Genomic DNA, 25,961 nt, shown 5'->3' on the forward strand with positions numbered 1-25,961 from the left:
GAGGACGTCGCCCAAAAAAAACCTACCACCTAAGGACCGTGGCTAGGACACACCCTGACTATACATCCCTGGGCGGTAACCAGGGCCTCAACACAACAGGACATCAACTGAAGAAAATTGACGACTGCTTCTGACCCAAGGGTGAACCCAGTGGCGAAACGATATCAGCACCAATCCGCTAGCCCCCCCAACAACGCCCGGGCTGAAGGAAGTGAGTGCAAGCACAGTCGATATTGGTATGGATGCCCAACCTAAAACACAAACTAGACAAATGACAGACAATCAGACATGAGAACAACGCCCCTCTGCCTACCTAAGAATGAAACATGAGCAGAAATGTCAAGACCACTGCGCCTACATGAACCCCCCCCCCCCCTTTGTGTAAGTGGCAAGGGAGCCCGAGTAACCTGCAGCGCAGAGACAGGTAATTAACTGGAAACTCAGGGCTAGTGTACCCACAGGCCGTTGTGGGTAGTCGTAAGGATGTGGTGAATGAAAATGCATCGTATGACGTATGGTATACGGGCGAGAAGATTGTGGACAACAATCAATTAACAAACGAAACCTCAGCCCGTATGAATCTGTAGACGTGACAGATCCCTATGTGCGAGCCCTAGCTAATTGACCCCGGTACAAACATGAACACAGATACGATGAGACATGACAATCAATGAAGGCAAACCTACCAGAGTATGTTATAAGTGAACAACGCCCTTCTGAGAACTCTGAGGCCAAACACCGAGGTTGAAACACTATGACAGAAATGCTGGGCAGAAACGCTATGACAGAGATACTGACAGAAATAATGTCACGACAACGCCATGACAGAAATGCTAAAAGTTAACCTGGGTAGAATGATATGACTAAAATCCCGGGGCAGAACGCTATGACAGACATGCTGGCAGAACGCTATGACAGAACTCCAGGGGCAGAACACTGTGACAGAATACCTGGGGCGGAAACGCTATGACAGATAACCTGGGGCGGAAACGCTATGACAGATTACCTGGGGCGGAAACGCTATGACAGATTACCTGGGGTGGAAACGCTATGACAGATTACCTGGGGCGGAAACGCTATGCCAGATTACCTGGGGCGGAACCGCTGTGACAGATTACCTGGGGCGGAAACGTTGTGACAGAAATCCAGGGGCAGAAACGCTGTGACAGAAATCCAGGGGCAGAAACGCTGTGACAGAAATCCAGGGGCAGAAACGCTGTGACAGACATACCGGGCAGAATGCTATGACAGGAACCCAGGGGCAAAAACACTATGACTGCCATGCTAGACAGAGCGCTATGACGGAAATACTGGACCGAACGCTATGACAGAAAAAGCTGGACTAAATGCTATGACCGAAACCTGGAGAGAACGCTATGACAGAAAAGCTAGATAGAATGCTATGACCGAGAATGCTGGACCAAACGCTATGACAGAAAATACTGGGCCGAACGTTGTGACAGAAAATGCTGGACCGAACGTTGTGACAGAAAATGCTGGACAGAACGCTGTGACAGAAACGCTGGCAGAACGCTATGACAGAAAAACGCTGGCAGAACGCTATGACAGAAAAACGCTGGCAGAACGCTATGACAGAAAAACGCCGGCAGCACGCTATGACAGAAAAACGCTGGCAGAACGCTATGACAGAAAACGCTGGCAGAAGGCTATGACAGAAAAAGCTGGCAGAACACTATGACAGAAATGCTGGCAGAACGCTATGACAGAAATGCTGGCAGAACGCTATGACAGAAAACGCTGGCAGAACGCTATGACAGAAAACGCTGGAAAAACGCTATGACAGAAAACGCTGTCAGAAAACGCTATGACAGAACGACACGACAGAAAATTGCTGGTGGAAGCTACCACAGAGACACCCGGCTGACCTCAATATAACACCGACCAAAGAAAACAACCAACAAGCAAAGCAGCAACCTGGGTGGACTGAGATCCTCCATCACTGCAGCAGAGATGCCAGTCTGTGCTGCGGGGAGGAAAGGAGCAACAGGTGGGTGACAGCCCATCCCCCTTCCGAGCACCAGGACCCACAGAGAGATGCACACTTAGGCAGCCGGCCGGCCGATACCACCCCCCCCCCCCACATGAGCAAGGGGAGAGAGGATCCAGCGGCTGTCCGATCACCAGGCGGGCTCCCAGCAGCCCCGCCGATCACACCCTCCCCCCAGGGAGAATCAGCCGACGGCCGCCACGTGGAGCCCCCCCCCCTCCGGACGAATCGGCAGGCAAACGGAGCACTACACACATGGGGAGAGAGAGGAGCTGGGGGTGGCCGATCACCCTTCCCCCAAGAATCGGCAGGCCGCCACGTGGAACATAGTACCTGAGGAGAGGGCGGGCAGGGAGAGTGGAGGTGGAACATGACAGGAGAACGCACCCCCGCTCCCCACCAGCATGAACACAGAGAAGTGAGTGGTGGGGGATAGATGGACAGCCCTTCCCCCGTGAGCTGCCTCCACCTAGAAAACCCCAACCCTGGCCCTGACAGGGGAGGAGGGTTAAATAGTCTCTCAGACTCCTCCCACAAATACATTTGTATCGTTTTAAACAGTGTGCGTTTATTTTGGGGGGGGGTAACAACAAACCCCCTGTCACCACCCCCCGCGGTCCGTCGATTGGGTCACCAACACCAAGTACCCCCACCCCCTACCCCCCGGTTTGTCGGTTGGTAATACAGCCGCGCACTTACCCCATCTAGGTCTGGCAAGGCTCCTATGGGCAGCAAATTCCCATCGCGTCTCCTCCTCCTCTTGTGCATCATGGTGGCTTCCACCATGCATCTCCTCCCTCCTCCTCCTAGGCATCCAATAGGATCGCCTGTACTTTTTAGCCAATCGGGTGACGGGTCTCAGTTTCCTGATTGGCCAGGAGGAGGATCAGTTTGAGAATAGGGAATATTAATTTGCTATTCTCACACAACTGGGTGGGCTTGGAACGCAGTGCTCTGCTCCCCGAGCCCACCCTTTTATTAAGCCTATTAGAGCCTCTGGCTCTAATCACGTGCTTCAAAAAAACAAAAAACACCCACCTCCCACTGGAATCCATGTGTCCAGCTCCCTGCGTTGGTCAGGGGGCGGACACATGGATGGGGGGTGCGGCACCCACGCACCACTAATGACTGGGCCGCCACTGGTTTTAAAAATTACGTTGGAAAAGATTGCTTATATCAAAGTACAGTATATAACTTACTTTTTGATAACTTTATAGCCGCATCTCACAACTTCCTGTGTGCCACGTCCATATGGGCAGTGTACATTCCTAATGTCACTAAAAGCTGACAGCAATCATTGGGACTACATGCCCCATCTTTCACTGCATCAGTATCGTCTGTGTTTGTACCTCTCCAGTTTAGCTGACCATGTGAATGAGCGAGTGGCTCTATAGGACCCTGCTAATGTAAGCAAACATCCAAAAACAGGAAAGTGTGGGCAGAGGCAATGGACATGGGAAAAAAAGGAAAGGGTAAGTTTTACAAGATAGGGATACAGCATCGTATGTATATACAGACCTCAGCTGCTAATATTGCTAACAAAAAAATTGTGTTTATCACTTTGTTTTTATATACAGTTTGTAATGATATAAATACATACATAAGGGCAGGCATATTTGCTCACTACATAATCAGTCTTTGTATCCCGCTTTGCTGCACAATGGTTGTGCTTTACTGCTTCTTCTAAAGGCCCATACACACGATCAGACTTTTTGACAACAAACATGCAAATTAGCTGTTTTGGAGCAACGTCCGACCGTGTGTACGCTCCATCGGACAAACTTTTTTGGTTTTCATCGGACTTTTGTTGGCTGTGCGAACGGACAAACTTTCTGGCAACAAAAGTCCGATGGAGCAAAGTCTGATCGTGTGTACAGAAAACCATAGGACTTTTGTACAAAGTACAAACAGGCATGCTCAGAACCAATGCAAAAGATCAGACAACATTACAGAAGTTGACCAAAGGTGGCGGTAAAGAGCAGAAAAACCACGTGATTTTGTGAAAGTTGGCTGAAAAAGTCCTGCTGTGTGTATGCAATACAAGTTCAGGGCCGACGCCCTTTGTACAAAAATCCAAGGGAAAGTTTGTACAAAGTCCTATCGTGTGTATGAGGCTTTACAATGCAAGCTATAAAGCCTCATACACACGATAGGACTTTGTACAAACTTTCCCTTGGATTTTTGTACAAAGGGCGTCGGCCCTGAACTTGTATTGCATACACACAGCAGGACTTTTTCAGCCAACTTTCACCAAATCATGTGGTTTTTCTGCTCTTTACCGCCACCTTTGGTCAACTTCTGTATTGTCGTCTGATGTTTTGCATTGGTTCTGAGCATGCCTGTTTGTACTTTGTACAAAAGTCCTATGGTTTTCTGTACACACGATCAGACTTTGCTCCATCGGACTTTTGTTGCCAGAAAGTTTGTCCGTTCGCACAGCCAACAAAAGTCAGATGAAAACCAAAAAAGTTTGTCCGATGGAGCGTACACACAGTCGGATGTTGCTCCAAAACAGCTAATTTGCATGTTTGTTGTCAAAAAGTCTGATAGTGTGTATGGGCCTTAAGTCAGCTCATAAACTCTTCTGTACAACCCTGGTCTCTGATATACAGGACAGTCAAAACCTTATTGCAAAACAATTTGCCATTATGACTGGAAATAGTTAAAAGTGAAATTAAGGGTCCTGCTTATGTCAATTAACACCTTCCAGTCCAGGCCAACTCTGACATTCCTCTCCTACATGTAAAAAAATATAATTTTTGTTGCTATAAACTTATTTAGCATCCACAAACATTATGTAAATATTTTTAAGCAAAGACCCTGGAGAATAAAATGGTAGACGCAGCATATTTTTATGTCACATGATATTTGTGCAGCAGTTTTTCAAACACAATTTTTCTAGAAAAAATACAGGTTAATGAATTTTAATGCACAAAAACACAAAGTAAGACCCAATTTTTGGTAAAATATAAAATATAATGGTACGCGGTAAAAAAAAAATATATATATATACACATTTTGTTTTGTTGCCCAGTTAGTTTAGGAAAGAATAGACATATTTATTTGAATGCCTGCAATTTATTTTCATCTCAAAATGGAAAATGAACTAAGATATGATAATGAATCTATGAACCGAATACATTGTTTAGCATTTTTAATTGTTTTATTATGTCCTCTTACTATGGCAAATTCATTTTTAAAATTTTCTATTCTATTTATTATTAAATATTTAATTTAATATTTATGTTGCGCACTGGGTAAAACTGCCCTACAGTGGGACTGTGAGGGTAGCTGTGAGCCCGCTTAGGCATCTCTGCAGTTTCCCAAGCACTGGCAAAAACCTTTAATTCATTTGTTTTATGCTTTTTTAAATATATATGGGAGGAGGATTTGTGAGCTTGCCAGCGACAGCTGGGGGCTTCTGTATCTCCATGGCTCCCACCTGTCAGCAGGGTTTCTTTTTCCTGGTGGTGAGGTATTTTACTGAGGTGGGTAACTAGAGTTGCCACCTCATCCCTTTAAACCCGAACACATATGAATTACACAGGTTCTGTGGCTGATTAAGGTGGTAATTAAACTCACTTGGTGCCTTATCTGCATTTAATTAGCCTCAGAACCTGTGTTTGGGTTTAAAGGGATGAGGTGGCAACCTTATGGGTAGCCCTGTTGGGGCTAGCTTAGGAAGAATTGGTTACTTCAAAATGTATTTTGGTTTACGCAGCTCCAGGGTTAACATCATCTGGGGTACGGTCAGGGCAGAGTGCGGGATTTCTATGGCATATCCTCCATCTCACCAGGCTGGTGTCTTGACAGTGGTCTGGATGTTTGGATGCTATCCATCGTTCCCTTCATCATCATTGTTCAGCCGTCTGGAGCCTAAACACAGACTATTCCACTCTGATGTTGCACTTGCCCATATAGTTGTGTGTGTACACAATATAGATAGAGATAACATTTTGTAACATGACAAAATTTGGAAAATTTCAAGGGGTATGAATACTTTTTGAAGGCACTGTGTGTGTTTGTATAGATATATATATATATGTATACACTCACACTCACACACTATCTCTATCTTTCTACCTACAGTGTCTTGAAAAAGTGTTCATACCCCTTGAAATGTTCCATGTTTTGTCATGTTACAACCAAAAAAACTTAAAGCTTGTATTTTATTGGGATTTTATGTGATAGACCAACAGACAGCGGTAATTATGAAGTGGAAGAAAATTGATAAAGGTTTTTTTTTAACAAATAAATATGTGAAAAGTGCGACGTACATTTGTATTCAGCCCCCCCCCCCCCCCCCCCCCGAGTCAATACTTTGTAGAACCACCTTTCGCTGAAATTACAGCATCGAGTCTTTTTGGGGATATCTCTAACAGCTTTGTACATCTAGAGAGTGACATTTTTGCCCATTCTTCTTTTCAAAATAGCCAGGGCCATCATTAATTTTGATTGGGCCCTGGGCAAACATTTTCTTGCCCCCCCCCCCTCCATTCTGAGACATACAAAAAATAGCAGGTAGTTTCAAAATCAGTTTACTGCAGCAGATCACGCAGTGATTGCAATTGTTTGCCAGAGGTTACAGTCTATCCTTACTACTCACTGGCTGGTTGCTAGAGGTTACAACACATCATTTATGCTTGCCAATTGGTTGCTAGAGGTTAATGCACATGATTAAACCAAAAAGTGCCCCGAGACGGCATGAAGTATCACGAAACGTGTTGGGCGGTGTGACATGCTGTTTATTGTCTTGTGAACTGTATCAGCTGGAGAAGGAGAGACCTGTGGAGATCTGCGTACGGCCGACGCTTCCCACTTGTTTATGCCATATCTCACTGCTTGATTGTAAGTGTGTTTTTTTTAGTTTTTGATTTTCATTAAATAAGCAATTTTACACTATTGGAGCGCCTTTCTCTCCCTTTTTTATGGTGGATTCTGTCATTTATACAAACTGGAGCCCCTTTGAACCATGACCCTGAAGGAGGGTGGAGCTTTGGAGGATTGAGGAGTATATATAGCTTGGCCTGATCCTTTGATATGCAAATTAATTTTTGACATCTGGTAAGGAGCCAATCTTGACCTTTGGTGGTGGTGCACTGTGGCATGTTTCACAATTTGGGAATATGAAGCAAGGAATCATTGTTTGGACACTATAATTAACACGTGGTGTTTGGCATCTGATAATAATTGACTTCATAAGTTGGATCTGTTTTGAGGACTATCATATAAGAACACACTCAACTGTTATTAACCACTTCCCACCCGGCCAATGCACATATACGGCCGGGTGGGAGCCGTCTACTCCTGATAGGACGTTCAGGAACGTCCATCAGGAGGAGCGGGATCGCGCGCGTGCCCACGCAGCGGCGCGATCCGATAAGCCCGTGTCACAGGAACACGGCGCATCTCAGATCGGCAGGAGGGCTCTGTGATTGGCCCTCCTGATCACATGACGGCCGTGTCCAATCACGGCCGTCATGTGATGTAAACAAACAGCCGGTTGCTAGGCAATCGGCTCCTCCTCTCCTCACACAGAAGTCATCGCTGAGGAGAGGAGAGCAGATTGCTGCAGCCGGCTGATGATCAGTGAGTATGAGCTGTTTTTTACAGCTTTTTACTCACTGATCTTCAGTCTAGTGTAAACACACAACACACCACACAGTGTAAACACAGTCCCCACATATGTCCCCATAACACACATGTCCCCATAACACACATGTCCCCAAAAAATAAAAACACATGTCCCTAATAATAAAAACATGTCCCCCACATATGTCCCACTAAAATCACATGTCCCAATGATTATCTGTACACATATGTACGTGATCACCTGCACACATATGTACATGATCATTTGCGTACATATGTCCCTGATCACACAAACCAATTATTATACACTTAACGGAATTTTTTTTACCAAAAACATGTAGCAGAATACATTTTGGCTTAAATTTATGACAAAATTAGATTTTATTGGATTTCTTTTAAAATAGAAAAAAGAAAATATTGTTTTTTTTCCAAATTTCCGCTTTTTTGCGCTTATATCGCAAAAAATAAAAAACGGAGTCGTGAATAAATACCACCAAAATAAAGCTCTATTTGTGCGAACAAAATGATAACAATTTCATTTGGGTACAGCGTAGCATGACCGCGCAATTGTCACTGAAAGCGCTAGAGCGATGAAAGCTGAAAATTGGGCTGGGAAGGAAGGGGGCGAAAGTGCCCTGTATTGTAGTGGTTAACCACTTCAGATCCGCGCTATTGCCAAATGACGGCATTAGCGCGGACCTACATTTCCGGGACTATGTCTATTGACGTGGTCCCGGTTACGAGCGGCCTGCGCGCCCCCTGAGGGGCGCGCGCGGCGCGCTCTGTGATCGGCGAGTCCGTGAGACTCGCCTGATCACCGATCCGTGTAAGGGGTCGATCCCGACCCCTTATCACGTGATCAGCTGTCAGCCAATGACAGCTGATCATGTGATAGAACGGAGACGGTAATCGGCTATTATTCCTCCTCGCGCTGACAGCGCGAGGAGAGAAAAAAAAAGCCGATCACCGGCGGCCGTGATCGGGACATCAGTCCCGATCACGGCCATCAATACAAGGGACCACCTGCCACCTGCCTGTGCCCACCTGCCTCCCGCAGTGCCATCCTGAAGTAAAATAAAAGCAAAAGTAAGTGCCCCCCGTCAGTGCCCCCCGTCAGTGCCCATAGTGCCCACAGTGCCACCCACAGTGCCACCCACAGTGCCACCCAATCTGCCTTAAAGGTGCTGCACCCCAGTGCCGCCCATCAGTGCCCAGCAGTGCCGCCCATCAGTGCCCAGCAGTGCCGCCCATCAGTGCCCAGCAGTGCCACCTATCAGAGCCACCTATCAGTGCCCATCAGTCCCATCTATCTGTGGTACCTATCAGTGCCCATCCGTGCCACCCATCCGTGCCACTTATCCGTGCCACCCATCCGTGCCACCTTATCTGTGCCCATCTTTGCCCATCAGTGCCGCCTTATCTGTGCCCATCGGTGCCGCCTTATCTGTGCCTATTAGTGCCGCCTTAACTATGCCTATCAGTGCCCACCGGTGCAGCCTATCAGTGCCCACCAATGCAGCCCATCAGTGCCCACCAATGCAGCCCATCAGTGCCCACCAATGCAGCCTATCAGTGCCGCCTAATCAGCGCACTTCAATGAAGGAGAAAAATGACCCGTTTGCAAAAACTATTAAAACATGATTTTTTTTTTTTTTTGCATCTTTTTTTGTTTGTTTAGCAAAAAATAAAACTCCGAGCTGTAACTAAATACCACCAAAAGAAAGCTCTATTTGTGGGAAAAAAATGATAAAAATTTCATTTGGGTACAGTGTTGTATGACCGCGCAATTGTCACTCAAAGTGCATCAGCGCTGAAAGCTGAAAATTGGTCTGGGACTGAGGGGGGTTTAAGTGCCCAGTAAGCAAGTGGTTAAGGACACTTTTGATTATTTATTTACATGTGTATTTAGGCTCTTTTTCTAACTTTTGGAACAGTAGTTTATATACAAGTTCATATTCAATTCACAATTGTAATTATGGGCTATTGGTAGTCACGTTTATTATGATTGTTTAATCACTTTGCACTGCATTCATTTATTATTTTTATATTTTTTTACATACATGGTTCCCCGGTTGGGACACTTATATCATGTGGGAGGTGTGTGTATTTAGAGAGCCCGGTTCTTTTTGGTTTCGTTTTTTTAAATATATATATTTTGGTATGTATGTAATAGAACTGCAGCACTCACGGGATTTGAAACTTTCTTTGATTTATAGTCTGTAGCACGATTTTTCTTTTCTCTTTTTTAATGCACATGATTACCAGTTACTGATTGGCTGCTAGAGATTAAAGCAGATCACTACTGTTCGCTGATTGGTTGCTACAGGTTAATGCACATCATTACCTCTTACTGAACAGTGGAGCAATTCTAAATAAGTGAGCAAGTAAAGGAGAATATTAATACACTGCAGGAGACAATCAGAGACTGCGGACATACTGCAATAGATTACCAGAGACTGCGGACATACTACAGGAGATTACCAGAGACTGCGGACATACTGCATGAGATTACCAGACTGCGAACATACTGCAGGAGACAATCAGAGACACTGCAGACATACTGCAGGAGACAGAGACTGGGGACACACTGCAGGAGACAGAGACTGGGGACATACTGCAGGAGACAGAGACTGGGGACACACTGCAGGAGACAGAGACTGGGGACATACTGCAGGAGACAGAGACTGGGGACACACTGCAGGAGACAGAGACTGGGGACATACTGCAGGAGACAGAGACTGGGGACATACTGTAGGAGACAATCAGAGACTGGGGACATACTGCAAGAGACAATCAGAGACTGGGGACATACTGCAAGAGACAATCAGAGACTGGGGACATACTGCAGGAGACAGAGACTGGGGAAATACTGTAGGAGACAATCAGAGACTGGGGACATACTGCAAGAGACAATCAGAGACTGGGGACATACTGCAGGAGACAATCAGAGACTGGGGACATACTGCAGGAGACCTTAAGAGTCTGCGAACATACTGCAGGAGACCTTAAGTGTCTGCGAACATACTGCAGGGGACCTTAAGAGACTGCGAACATACTGCAGGAGACCTTAAGAGAACGAGAACATACTGCAGTAGACAGAGACTGGGGACATACTGCAGGAGATTACTAGAGACTGCTCACATACTGCAGGAGATGATCAGAGACTGCGAACATACTGCAGGAGACAGAGACTGGGGACATACTGCAGGAGATTACTAGAGACTGCGCAAATACTGCAGGAGACGATCAGAGACTGCGCACATACTGCAGGAGACAATCAGAGACTGCAGACATACAGCAGGAGACAGAGACTGTGGATATACTGCAGGAGACAGAGACTGCGGACATACTGCAGGAGACCTTAAGAGACTGCGAACATACTGCAGGAGACAGAGACTGGGGACATACTGCAGGAGATTACTAGAGACTGCGCACATACTGCAGGAGACGATCAGAGACTGCGCACATACTGCAGGAGACAATCAGAGACTGCGGACATACTGCAGGAGACAGAGACTGCGGACATACTGCAGGAGACCTTAAGAGACTGCGAACATACTGCAGGAGACAGAGACTGGGGACATACTGCAGGAGATTACTAGAGACTGCGCACATACTGCAGGAGACGATCAGAGACTGCGCACATACTGCAGGAGACAATCAGAGACTGCGGACATACTGCAGGAGACAGAGACTGCGGACATACTGCAGGAGACCTTAGGAGACTGTGAACATACTGCAGGAGACAGAGACTGGGGACATACTGCAGGAGATTACTAGAGACTGCGCACATACTGCAGGAGACGATCAGAGACTGCGAACATACTGCAGGAGACAATCAGAGACTGCGGACATACTGCAGGAGACAGAGACTGCGGACATACTGCAGGAGACAGAGACTGCGGACATACTGCAGGAGACAGAGACTGCGGACATACTGCAGGAGACAGAGACTGCGGACATACTTCAGGAGACAGAGACTGCGGACATACTGCAGGAGACCTTAAGAGACTGCGAACATACTGCAGGAGACAGAGACTGGGGACATACTGCAGGAGATTACTAGAGATTGCGCACATACTGCAGGAGACGATCAGAGACTGTGCACATACTGCAGGAGACAATCAGAGACTGCGGACATACTGCAGGAGACAGAGACTGCAGACATACTGCAGGAGACAGAGACTGCGGACATACTGCAGGAGACAGAGACTGCGGACATACTGCAGGAGACAGAGACTGCGGACATACTGCAGGAGACCTTAAGAGACTGCAGACATACTGCAGGAGATCTTAAGAGACTGCAGACATACTGCAGGAGACCTTAAGAGACTGCTGACATACTGCAGGAGACCTTAAGAGACTTGGGACATACTGAAGGAGACCTTAAGAGACTGGGGACATACTGCAGGAGACCTTAAGAGACTGGGGACATACTGCAGGAGACAATCAGAGACTGGGGACATACTGCAGGAGACAATCAGAGACTGGGGACATACTGCAGGAGACAATCAGAGACTGGGGACATACTGCAGGAGACAGAGACTGGGGACATACTGCAGGAGACAGAGACTGGGGACATACTGCAGGAGACAATCAGAGACTGCTGACATACTGCAGGAGACAGAGACTGCGGACATACTGCAGGAGACAGAGACTGCGGACATACTGCAGGAGACAGAGACTGCGGACATACTGCAGGAGACCTTAAGAGACTGCAGACATACTGCAGGAGACCTTAAGAGACTGCTGACATACTGCAGGAGACCTTAAGAGACTGGGGACATACTGCAGGAGACATTAAGAGACTGGGGACATACTGCAGGAGACAATCAGAGACTGGGGACATACTGCAGGAGACATAGACTGGGGACATACTGCAGGAGACAGAGACTGGGGACATACTGCAGGAGACAGAGACTGGGGACATACTGCAGGAGACAGAGACTGGGGAGATACTGCAGGAGACAGAGACTGGAGACATACTGCAGGAGACAGAGACTGGGGACATACTGCAGGAGACCTTAAGAGACTGCGGACATACTGCAGGAGACCTTAAGAGACTGCAGACATACTGCAGGAGACCTTAAGAGACTGCGGACATACTGCAGGAGACCTTAAGAGACTGCGGACATACTGCAGGAGACCTTAAGAGACTGCGAACATACTGCAGGAGACCTTAAGAGACTGCGAACATACTGCAGGAGACAATCAGAGACTGGGGACATACTGCAGAAGACAGAGACTGGGGACATACTGCAGGAGACAATCAGAGACTGGGGACATTATACAGGTTATGGTCAGAGAACTTTCAGCAATGCACAGCTTTACAGTTGAATAACACAGCTCTGGGTTTAAGCAGTCAGGCATTTTATGGGTGTAAGGACATAAATGGCCAGCCAAACTCACTACATACATTTAGAGGTGTGTGGGCGGGCCTTCCATTCTCTGCTCTCACTACAACAGCTGGGAGCTCCATTGATGCTTTGTAGGGGGGCCCGCGCTGCTATCTGTGAATTGGGGCCCCGATGACGGCTTTGCAGAGTGCACAGATACAAACCCAAGGATAAGCCGAGGAAAAAAAACAAGCTTTACTTACCACCAGCCCACAGACAACCAAATAACCTGTCTAACAACATTAAACATTACGTTAAAAACAGGGGTTTAATCTGCACACATTTGCAAATGCATGCATAAGCCACAGAGCTCCGCCAAGGCACCCCAATATCTGTGGTACCTAACACTAACATATAAGTGTCCCCACAGTGGAGGCACATGCATTCTGATGGATAGGTGAGAGCAGGTGGACTGAAGAGGAGCCATCCCTTCTTAGCCCACGTACACACGGTCGGAGATTTTGCCAACCAAATCCATCGGATTTTGCCCGTCGGATTTATTCCGACGGATTGTGTCCGAAACTGTTGCATACACATGGTCGGGCCAAGTTGGCGAAAAATCCGATCTTTCAGAACGTGATGACGTAATTTCGTTAAGATGGGACTACATTCAGGCTAGTAGCCAATAGCTTTGATGTAGGAATTTGATCTGAGCATGCGTGGCACTTGGTCCGATGAAAATGCTCTACACATGATCGGATTAGGTCCGTCTGGCCCAGGTGGTCGGGAAATATTTCCAACATGTTGGAAAATTGGGTCGGACGGAGATTCGGACAGAATTAGTCCGATGCATACCACACACAGTCGGATTATCTAACGACACGGTCCGTTAAGACTCATTCCTACAGATTCTCCGACCATGTGTACAAGGGCTTAAGGGTACAGGAGCACACTGAACACCCAGCACAATGGCAACACAGGTGTCAGTGAGATGCCTGACCAAAAAACACAACCTGTGACACAAAAAGACGCCACCCGCTCACACCTAAAGCTGGCTATCGCAGTAAGAAGCTTGGAAGGCTAACAACAGATACAAACAAACCCAAGGATAAACCGAGGAAAAAACTAAGCTTTACTTACCACCAGCCCACAGACAACTAAATAACCAGTCTAACAGTATGCGTTAAAAACAGGGGTTTAGTCTGCACACATTTGCAAATGCATGCGTAAGCCACAGAGTCCCACCAAGGCACCCCAATATCTGTGGTACCTAACACTAGGTCACGGGAGGCTGTATTCCCGTGCTAGCCAGCTGAGAGGGGGTGGCGCCGGGAGCTCCACTGAAGCTCTGACCCCGCCCCTGTTCAGCCTGTATGCTTGGAACAGAGTGGCTGTAGTGAGAGCCAATGATCGGAGTGGGAGTGTCAGTGGAGCTCCCGGCCCCACCCCCTCTATACTGGCTGGGCAATATAGAGGTCCGGGGGCTCCACTGACGCTCCCACTCCGATACTGGCTCTCACTACAGCCGCTCTGCATACAGGCTGCATGGGGTGGGGGCGGGGTCAGAGCGTCAGTGGAGCTCCTGGCCAGGCCCCCCCTCTCAGATGGCTAACACGGGAATACAGCCTCCCGTGTCCTCTGTGCACTCTGCAAAACCTTAATCGGGGCCCCAATTCATGGGTAGCAGCGTGGGGCCCCCCTACAAAGATTGGGCCCAGGGCAGGTGCCCCATTTGCCCTGCGTTAAAGACGGCCCTGAAAATAGCCCATGCTCTGTTAGATTGGATGGAGAGCATCTGTGAACAGCAATTTTCAAGTCTTGCCACAGATTCTCAATTAGATTTAGGTCTGGACTTTGCCAGGGCCATTCTAATACATTAATATGCTTTGATCTAAACAATTCCATTTAAGCTCTGGCTGTATGTTTAGGGTCATTGTCCTGCTGGAAGGTGAACCTCTGTCCCAGTCTCAAGTCTTTTTCAGACTCTAACAGGTTTTCTTCTAAGATTTCTCCATATTTGGCTCCATCTATCTTCCTAACAACTCTGACCAGCTTCCCTGTCCCTGCTGAAGAAAATCTTCTTCACAACATGATGCTGCCACCACCATGTTTCACGGTTGGGATGATGTGTTCAGGGTGATGTGCAGTGTTCATTTTCCATCACAGATGGCGTTTTGCTTTTACGCCAAAAAGTTCAATTTTGGACGCATCTGACCAGAGCACCTTCTTCCACATATTTTCTGTGTCCCCCACATGGCTTCTTGCAAACAGGACTTCTTATGGCTTTCTTTCAACAAGGGCTTTCTTCTTGCTATTCTTCCATAAAGGCCAGATTTGTGGAGTGCACGACTAATTGTCCTCTAGACAGATTCTCCCACCTGAGCTGAGGATCTCTGCAGCTCCTCCAGAGTAACCTGGGCCTTCTTGGCTGCTTCTCTGATTAATCTTCTCTGTCCTGTTAAATTAATGCTCCACAGTTGTGCCATACTCTTTCCATTTTCAGATGATGGATTGAACAGCTGTATTTATACTGAGATTAATTTACACACGTGGGGTATTAAATACATTTATGTTTTTGCTGTAACAAGGCAAAATGTGGAAAATGAAAAGGGGTATGAATTCCTTTTTAAGCCACTGTGTATGTGTGAAGTTTAAGGAAATGCACACAAATATAAAAAAAAAAAAAAAACTATAAAACCTTATTCAGATATTGTCTTGGACAAGAGTTTAACCCAGGAGCAAGATCTAGAAGCCAAGAGTGATAACTTTTTTTTTCTTCAGAAAAAAGGATATTTCTCATATACAACATTCCTTCCAACCTGGTTCCTCCATTAAAGGAGAAGTATAGCCAAAGCTATTTTGGCTATATGTCTCCTATGGTTTACAGCAGTGTAGTTCATTCTGTACTCCTGTGGCCCATTTACAACTGATAGAGGGCTGCAGCCTGCTGTCGGCTCACGGCACAGAGCCATTCCAGGCTCTGAAAAAATCCAGACCATATGGTTGGGATTCACCAAGAAGCCTGTTTCAGCCTCTCAGCAATCCACCAAGAGCCTGAGCCAGCCACTTCTGCCCCCTCCACAGCTCAGCACTCCAGTGAGTGCTGGAGGAGCAGAGAGCCAGTGACTGACAATCACAGCTCTCTGCTCAGAACAGAGGGGGAGAACTGAGTGATTGCAATGTTTTCAGAGCCAGCAGAGGACAGATGCAGCATTGGATCAATGCTGCATCCACCTAGGTGAGTATGATGTTTTCTTTTTCCCCATAGCCCATACTTCTGTTTTAATCTTACTACTTTGCAGACACTGCCCTAAACATACAGTATCTCACAAAAGAGAGTACAGCCCTCACATTTTTGTAAATGTTTTATTATATCTTTTCATGTGACAACACTGAAGAAATTACACTTTGCTACAATGTAAAGTAGTGAGTGTACAGCTTGTATAACAGTGTAAATGTGTTGTCCCCTCAAAATAACTCAACACACAACCATTAATCTCTAAATCGCTGGCAACAAAAGTGAGTACACCCCTAAGTAAAAATGTCCAAATTGGGCCCAAAGTGTCTATATTTTGTGTGGCCACCATTATTTTCCAGCACTGGCTTAACCCTCTTGGGCATGGAGTTCACCAGAGCTTCACAGGTTGCCACTGGAGTTCTCTTCCATTCCTCCATGACGACATGACAAGGTCGGTGGATGTTGGAGACCTTGCGCTCCTCCACCTTCCATTTGAGAATGCCCCCCCCCCCACCACCCCTTCAACCTCTGCAGCAATGCTGGCAGCACTCTATTTTCCAAAGACAACCTCTGTATATGACGCTGAGCATGTGCACTCAACTTCTTTGGGCGACCTTGGCGAGGCCTGTTCTGAGTGGAACCTATCCTGTTAAACCGCTGTATGGTCTTTGTCACCGTGCTGTAGCTCAGTTTCAGGGTCTTGGCAATCTTCTTATAGCCTAGGCCATCTTTATGTGGAGCAACAATTATTATTTTTTTAAAACTTAAGAGAGTTCTTTGCCATGAGGTGCCATGCTGAACTTCCAGTGACCAGTATGAGAGAGTGAGAGAGATAACACCAAATTTAACACACCCGCTCCCTATTCACACCTAAGACCTTGTAACACTAAGGAGTCACATGACACCGGGGAGGGAAAATGGCTAATTGAGCCCAATTTTGACATTTTCACTTAGGGGTGTACTCATTTTTGTTGCCAGCGGTTTAGACATTAATGGCAGTGTTGAGTTATTTTAAGGGGACAGCAAATTTACACTGTTATACAAAGTGTACACTCACTACTTTACATTACATAAATCAGCTCTGTGAGTTAATGGGGGCTGGGGGGAATTTTGTTTTTAAAGTGAAAATGTTCTTTAAAGTAGAACTGTCACCAGGCTAACAATGATCAAATACAGTACATATACTTAAAGTGGTTGTAAACCCTTACAACACACTTTGACCTACAGGTAAGCCTAGATTAACCACTTAACAACCGGCCCATAGCCGAATGACGGCTACAGGGCGGTTGTTTAACTCTGGGAGGACATCATATGACGTCCTCCCAGAATTCCGCTCTCGCGCGCCCCCTGGGGCGCGCACTCGAGAGCATCCGTGACCGCCGATCGGTACAGCGGAGGGGGAAGAGATCGGTGTCAGCAGCGATGTGGGCTGCATCTGCAGTGCCCACATCGCTGCTCACCGAAAATTAACCCCTCAATTCCCTGCCAATACTCTGCAATACTCTGCAATATCCTGCAACACTCTGCAATACCCTGCCATTACTCTGCAATACTCTGCAATACCCTTCAATACTCTGCAATACCCTGCCATTACTCTGCAATACTCTGCAATACCCTGCAACACTCTGCAATACCCTGCAACACTTTGCAATACCCTGCCATTACTCTGCAATACCCTGCAACACTCTGCAATACCCTGCAACACTCTGCAATACCCTGCCATTACTCTGCAATACCCTGCAACACTCTGCAATACCCTGCAACACTCTGCAATGCTCTGCAACACCCGCAAATACCCTGCAACACTCTGCAATGCTCTGCAACACCCGCCAATACTCTGCAACACTCTGCAATGCTCTGCAACACCCAATACCCTGCAACACTCTGCAATGCCCTGCAACACTCTGCAATGCCCTGCAACACCCACCAATACCCTGCAACACTCTGCAATGCTCTGCAACACCCGCCAATACCCTGCAATACTCTGCAATACCCTGCCATTACTCTGCAATACCCTTCAATACTCTGCAATACCCTGCCATTACTCTGCAATACTCTGCAATACCCTGCAACACTCTGCAATACCCTGCAACACTTTGCAATACCCTGCCATTACTCTGCAATACCCTGCAACACTCTGCAATACCCTGCCATTACTCTGCAATACCCTGCAACACTCTGCAATACCCTGCAACACTCTGCAATGCTCTGCAACACCCGCCAATACCCTGCAACACTCTGCAATGCTCTGCAACACCCGCCAATACCCTGCAACACTCTGCAATACCCTGCAACACTCTGCAATGCTCTGCAACACCCGCCAATACCCTCCAACACTCTGCAATGCTCTGCAACGCAATACTCTGCAACGCCATACTCTGAGACACCCAGCCATACTCTGAGATACCCAGCCATACTCTGAGATACCCAGGCATAGTCGGTGATACCCTGCAATACCCAGCCATAGACATCCCCCTCCCTCCCGCCGCCCTCCGGTGCTTCTACCGACTCGCCAATACGATCAAAGCCAGAATCTTTTTTTTTTTTCAGGCTTCCCAGCTTAGAGGTGAGATGAGGGGTCTTATTGACCCCATATCTCACTGTAAAGAGGACCTGTCATGCCATATTCTTATTACAAGGGAGGTTTACAATCCTTGTAATAGAGATAAAAGTGATCAAAAAATTTATTTTTGGGGAAAAAAATGTCAAACTAAAATAAATAAAGTAAAATGAACAATAATTTTTTTTTTTTTTTAAAGCGCCCCTTTCCCCATGTGCTCGCATGCAGAAGCGAACGCATACGTAAGTCCTGCCCACATATGAAAACGGTGTTCAAACCACACATGTGAGGTATCGTTGCGAACGTTAGAGCGAGAACAATAATTCTAGCCCTAGACCTTCTCTGTAACTCAAAACATATAACCAGTAAAAAAAAATTAAATTGTCGCCTTTGGGGATTTTTAAGTAGCGACGTTTGGCGCCATTCCACGAGCGTGTGCAATTTTGAAGAGTGACATGTTAGGTATCTATTTACTCAGCATAACTTCATCTTTCACATTATGTAAAAATTGGGCTAACTTTACTGTGTTTTTTTTTTTTAAGCACAAAACTGTTTTTTTTCCAAAAAAAAGCATTCGAAAAATTGCTGCGCAAATACCGTGCAAGATAAAAAGTTGCAACGACCATCATTGTATTCTCCAGGGTGTTTGCTAAAAAAACATATATAATGTTTTGGGATTCTATGTAATTTTCTAGCAAATAAATGATGATTTTTACATGTAGGAGAGAGATGCCCAAATAATATCCACCAATTTGTACTTATTTTTACCAAATATATGTAGTAGTATAAATTTTGGCCAAAATTTATGAAGAAAAAATTACTAATCTGCTAAATTTTTTAACAGAAACAAAGAAAAATTCATTTTTTTACAGAATTTTCTGTATTTTTTCTTTTATAGCATAAAAAAAAAAAAACCCAGCGGTGATTAAATACCACCAAAAGAAAGCTCCATTTGTGTGAAAAAAGGACAAAAATTTAATATAGGTCCAGTGTTGCATAACTGAGTAATTGTCATTCAAAATGTGAGAGCACCGAAAGCTGAAAATTGGTCTGGTTATTAAGGGTGTTTAAGTGCCCAGTGGTCAAGTCTTACCTGTAGGTCCAAGAAATATCTCCTAAACCTACACGGTTTAGGAGATATTTGCCAAAAGACAGGCACCGCTGTCTACGGCGCATGCACTGTAGACAGCAGCGCGCAGGCGCACTGAGCGCGGCACCGTAAACGGCGAATATGCCGCGCGTGGTGGCTCCCGTGCGCATGCGTGGGAGTGACGGCTTCGCCGAATGACAGTGGCGGAGCAGCGAAGACCCACCGAGAAGATGGATGCGCCGGACTACAGGAGACAGTGATGACTTTGCTGGCTCCTGTGTCAGGTAAGTGACACATAATGGATTACTATGCGATGCATAGTAGTCCATTATGCTTTACCTTTGCAGGGAATGAAAGAGGAAGTAAACCCATCAGGGTTTAGAGATTTGAGATTTAGAGATATAGCCCTAGCAGGCTATCAGATCAATGCTGGGAGGTGAAGATGAGCTACAGATGGAAATTAAAAGTAAAACCTAGAAGCTTCAGTTGGAAACTTTAGTGTATCTATGATCAAAATTTAAAATAATTTCTGCATTGAATTTCAATAATTTTTAGCCCATAGCTGTAAACTTTACATTGGAAAACTTCCAAGAAAACAGTGGGGAGTTACATTGAGAGGAAAAAAATTGTAAGCTAGGCCCCAGCGAGATTTGAACTCGCGACCCCTGGTTTACAAGACCAGTGCTCTAACCCCTGAGCTATGGAGCCAGTGAACAAAAAGTCCACACCCTTATTTGTCATACATGAGATTTTCTCTGACTGTATTGAGTGAGTAGCTACACAATTTATTTATTTTTTTAAACCAGCTTGTAACTGCTTAACAAATAAGCAAATTGTGGAGTTAACATGGACTCAAAGCTAAACCCCAGGTTTACACACAAATAATATAGCACTGGGATTATTAATAAATCATTAAACATAGTTTTAAATGTAAACAGTGTAAATAGCTGAGTTTGACCTGGTATCAGCCTCTTTTAATCCCTATATAGCAGTGAAGAAGTGTGAAAGGAAGAACAAACAGTCAATCGGTTCAACAAGGAGCATGCTGATAGGAGGATACAGCAGAGTAATAGAGAATTTGACCCATCACTGTGCTTTTTTTCCTTGGGGGGGGGGGGGGGGGGCGGATGGGTTTCTTTGTGTCCAGTCTCTAATGCACATTTACATCTTCTGTGATCAGTCCATAAAAAAAAAAAAGTGCTCCACAAAGAAAATAAAAGTCCCTTGCTTGTGGCTTGTTAGTGCTCCTCACACCCCAAGAGAATAAAACGCTTGCCAGATTCACTGTGACCCTTATATTATAAGAAGGTCTCAGTGTGCTTTATCTGTATTTATCTCTGGTCTTCAAAACCTCTGGCTCTCCACCAGTTCAGTACCCGATCCAGACTCCAGTTTGCTCCATGCCACCATGAACGTTAATAAATGTGGAGGTTTTGTAGACCAGAGATCTACACAGATGAAGTGCATCTTGTGATATAAGGGGTCACACTGCATCCGATAAGTATCTTGTCACTCACCGAGACTCTTATGCCCCATACACAGGGTCGGATTTACCGACGGAAAATGTGCGATTGAATCATGTTGTCAGAAAATCCGACCGTGTGTGGGCTCCATCTGACTTTTTCTGTCGGATTTTCCGACGCACAAAGTTTGAGAACAGGATCTAAAATTTTCCGACACCAAAATCCGATCGCATATATTCCGATTGTGTGTAGATTATTCCGATGGACAAAGTGCCACGCATGCTCAGAATAAACTGAGAGATGAAAGCTATTGGCTACTGGCCCGTTTATAGTCGCGACGTACGTGTTTGACGTCACCTTGTTCAGAACGATCGGATTTTCCGACAACTTTGTGCGACCGTGTGTATGCAACACAAGTTTCGGCCAAAATCCGTCTGAAAAAATCAGACGAATTTTGTGGTCGGAATGTCCGACCGTGTGTATGGGGCATTATTCACTTAATGGAGCACATAGATTTTTATGGAATGCTCAAAGAAGATGTTACTGGGAGCACTTTATTAGACTAACAATTACAAAGTAGTTTATGTGAATATTTATGATTACAATATACACAAATTGAATATGTTTTCATTTTGACACAGGAAGTTGTGATTTGAAACTGATTACCCAGTTTTATTGTTTGATATATAGTTCAAAGCACTGCACCTCCTTTAATATATGCAATAATTTACTATTTTCCTCTATAGGATTATAGATGTTCATCAGCTGACTCCTGTTAACCACTTGCCTACTGGGCACTTTTACCTCCTTCCTGCCCGGGTCAGTTTACAGCTTTCAGCACTTTAAATGAGAATTGTTCTCATAGGAAATTATTTCATTTTTTCACACAAATAGAGCCTTTTTTTTGGTGGTGTTTAACCACTTACAGACCAGAAGATTTAGCTGCTTAATGACCAGGCCATTTTTTGAGATACAGCACTGCATCACGTTAACTGACAATTGTGCGGTCGTGCGACGTTGTACTCAAATGACATCCTTTTTCCCTCAAATAGAGCTTTCTATTGGTGGTATTTGATCACCTCTGCGGTTTTTATTTTTTGCGCTATAAACAAAAAAAGAGCAACAATTTTGGGGAAAATTTTTTTTTTTTACTTTTTGCTATAATAAATATCCCCAAAAATGTTTTTTAAAAAACAAATTTCTTCATCAGTTTAGGCCAAGATATATTCTTCTACATATTTTTGGTAAAAATAAATCGCAATAAGCGGATATTGATTGATTTGCACAAAAGTTATAGCATCTACAAACTATGGGAAAGATTTATGCTATTTTTATTATTATTATTTTTTACTAGTAATGGCAGTGATCTGCGATTTTTAGTGGTACTGCGACATTACAGTGGACAGATAGGACACTTTTGACACATTTTTGGGACCATTGATATTTATACAGCGATCAGAGCAATAAAAATGCACTGATTAATGTGTAAATGTCACTGGCAGGGAAGGGGTTAACACTAGGGGGCGATCAAGAGGTTTAATGTGTCCCATAATTAGTGTTTCTAAGTAGTGATGGACGAACTTCCGACGGACGATTCGCAAACGCGGACCACGAACAAGGCCGATAGTTCGCGAACCGTAACGTTCGCGGCGGGCCCCATTGTCTTCAATGGGAGGCGAACTTTGCAAACCTACAGGTCAAATTTGCAGCCACAAAATAATTACTAGCTGTGCAAACCTAGTCCCACCACATGGCCAATGACATAACACATGTATGAGGTGAATCTGGGATCGACAACTACAAGCATTCTTTTTTTATATGTGAAATTGTTGTGACAATTCAGGACTGTGGAGCGCATGAAGGCAATGGAGGAGAGGGAAGGTCAGGGTAGGCAAAGAAGAGGGTGCAGAAGATGATCACCAGCAGCGTGACATACAGCGATGACACCTGCACCGTGATAGAGTGATCTGACACCAGCACCATGATAGAGAGCACTGACATCAGCAGCGTGACATACAGCAATGACACCTGCACCGTGATAGAGTGATCTGACACCAGCACCGTGATAGAGAGCACTGACATCAGCAGCGTGACATAAAGCACTGACACCAGCACCGTGATATACAGCACTGACACCAGCACCGTGATATACAGCACTAACATCAGCAGCGTGACATACAGCAATGACACCTGCACCGTGATAGAGTGATCTGACACCAGCACCATGATAGAGAGCACTGACATCAGCAGCATGACATAAAGCACTGACACTAGCACCGTGATATACAGCACTGACACCAGCACCGTGATAGAGAGCACTGACATCAGCAGCGTGACATAAAGCACTCACACCAGCACTGCGATATACAGCACTGACACCAGCACCGTGATATACAGCACTGACACCTGCACCGTGATAGAGAGCACTGACATCAGCAGCGTGACATACAGGAATGACACCTGCACCGTGATAGAGTGATCTGACACCAGCACCGTGATAGAGAGCACTGACATCAGCAGCGTGACATAAAGCACTGACACCAGCACCGTGATATACAGCACTGACACCAGCACGTGATATACAGCACTGACATCAGCAGCGTGACATACAGCAATGACACCTGCACCGTGATAGAGTGATCTGACACCAGCACCATGATAGAGAGCACTGACATCAGCAGCGTGACATAAAGCACTGACACCAGCACCGTGATATACAGCACTGACACCAGCACCGTGATATACAGCACTAACATCAGCAGCGTGACATACAGCAATGACACCTGCACCGTGATAGAGTGATCTGACACCAGCACCATGATAGAGAGCACTGACATCAGCAGCGTGACATAAAGCACTGACACTAGCACCGTGATATACAGCACTGACACCAGCACCGTGATAGAGAGCACTGACATCAGCAGCGTGACATAAAGCACTCACACCAGCACTGTGATATACAGCACTGACACCAGCACCGTGATATACAGCACTGACACCTGCACCGTGATAGAAAGCACTGACATCAGCACGTGATATACAGCACTGACATCAGCAGCGTGACATACAGCAATGACACCTGCACCGTGATAGAGTGATCTGACACCAGCACCATGATAGAGAGCACTGACATCAGCAGCGTGACATAAAGCACTGACACCAGCACCGTGATATACAGCACTGACACCAGCACCGTGATATACAGCACTAACATCAGCAGCGTGACATACAGCAATGACACCTGCACCGTGATAGAGTGATCTGACACCAGCACCATGATAGAGAGCACTGACATCAGCAGCGTGACATACAGGAATGACACCTGCACCGTGATAGAGTGATCTGACACCAGCACCGTGATAGAGAGCACTGACATCAGCAGCGAGACATAAAGCACTGACACCAGCACCATGATATACAGCACTGACACCAGCACGTGATATACAGCACTGACATCAGCAGCGTGACATACAGCAATGACACCTGCACCGTGATAGAGTGATCTGACACCAGCACCATGATAGAGAGCACTGACATCAGCAGCGTGACATAAAGCACTGACACCAGCACCGTGATATACAGCACTGACACCAGCACCGTGATAGAGAGCACTGACATCAGCAGCGTGACATAAAGCACTCACACCAGCACCGTGATATACAGCACTGACAACAGCACCGTGATATACAGCACTGACACCTGCAGCCCCAGGAGGAAGTCAGCATAGCACAGGGATGGTGGGAGCCCCTCATAATGAGCATAGCACAGGGATGGTGGGAGCCCCTCATAATGAACATAGCACAGGGATGGTGGGAGCCCCTCTTAATATGCACAGCAGAGGTACAGCCCCAGGAGGAAGTCAGCACAGCACAGGGATGGTGGGAGCCCCTCATAATAAGCAGCTCCAGGAGGATGTCAGCATAGCACAGGGATGGTGGGAGCCCCTCATAATAAGCAGCCCCAGGAGGAAGTCAGCACAGCACAGGGATGGTGGGAGCCCCTCATAATGAGCATAGCACAAGGATGGTGGGAGCCCCTCATAATATGCACAGCAGAGGTACAGCCCCAGGAGGAAGTCAGCACAGCACAGGGATGGTGGGAGCCCCTCATAATAAGCAGCCCCAGTAGAAATATGACACCGCTCAACCTCTTCAAACAGGAGGGTACGGGCATATAGTACAGTGCTTTTTTTGGACAAGGAAGTGAGCCAAATGAAGAAAGAAGGTCTGTGTGCTCGATTAAAAAAATCGTTTATAGACATATACATGGTCTAATGGTCACATGTGTTGAATTCCTCCGAGATCCATGCCTCATTCATTTTTAGAAATGTGAGGTAGTTAACACTGTCGTGAGCTAGGCGAGTACGCTTATCGGTCACGATCCCCCTTGCTGCGCTGAACGTCCTTTCGGACAGGACACTGGACGAGGGGCAAGCCAACAGTTCGATTGCAAATTGGGCAAGCTCTGGCCAGAGGTCAAGCCTGCCCACCCTGTAGTCCAGGTATCCTTCACTCCTCAGAGCGTCCACATCGGCCGTTGTAGTCGGACACCTGACGGGCTAGGCGTTCCCTGATGCTGGATCCGGATGACACCTGTCGATGGGTTGGCTGAAAGAATGACCTCATAGCCGAAGTCACCAATACATCTTCAAATCGGCCTCTTCTTGCAGGCGCT

At 46.1% G+C, this 25,961-nt stretch overlaps 1 non-coding gene across 1 annotated transcript; it reads right to left on the minus strand.

Annotated features, from left to right (window-relative positions):
- Window positions 1–20,459: 20,459 nt before the first annotated feature.
- TRNAT-UGU (transfer RNA threonine (anticodon UGU)) lies at window positions 20,460–20,532 on the minus strand. Its single transcript has one exon. It is a non-coding gene; the product is annotated as a tRNA-Thr (tRNA).
- Between the last annotated feature and the right edge of the window lie 5,429 nt (window positions 20,533–25,961).

This window comes from Lithobates pipiens, unplaced genomic scaffold (assembly GCF_037356315.1).
Source record: "Lithobates pipiens isolate NorthernLeopardFrog02 unplaced genomic scaffold, aLitPip1_a1.2 Scaffold_10, whole genome shotgun sequence".
Taxonomy (NCBI): domain Eukaryota; kingdom Metazoa; phylum Chordata; class Amphibia; order Anura; family Ranidae; genus Lithobates; species Lithobates pipiens.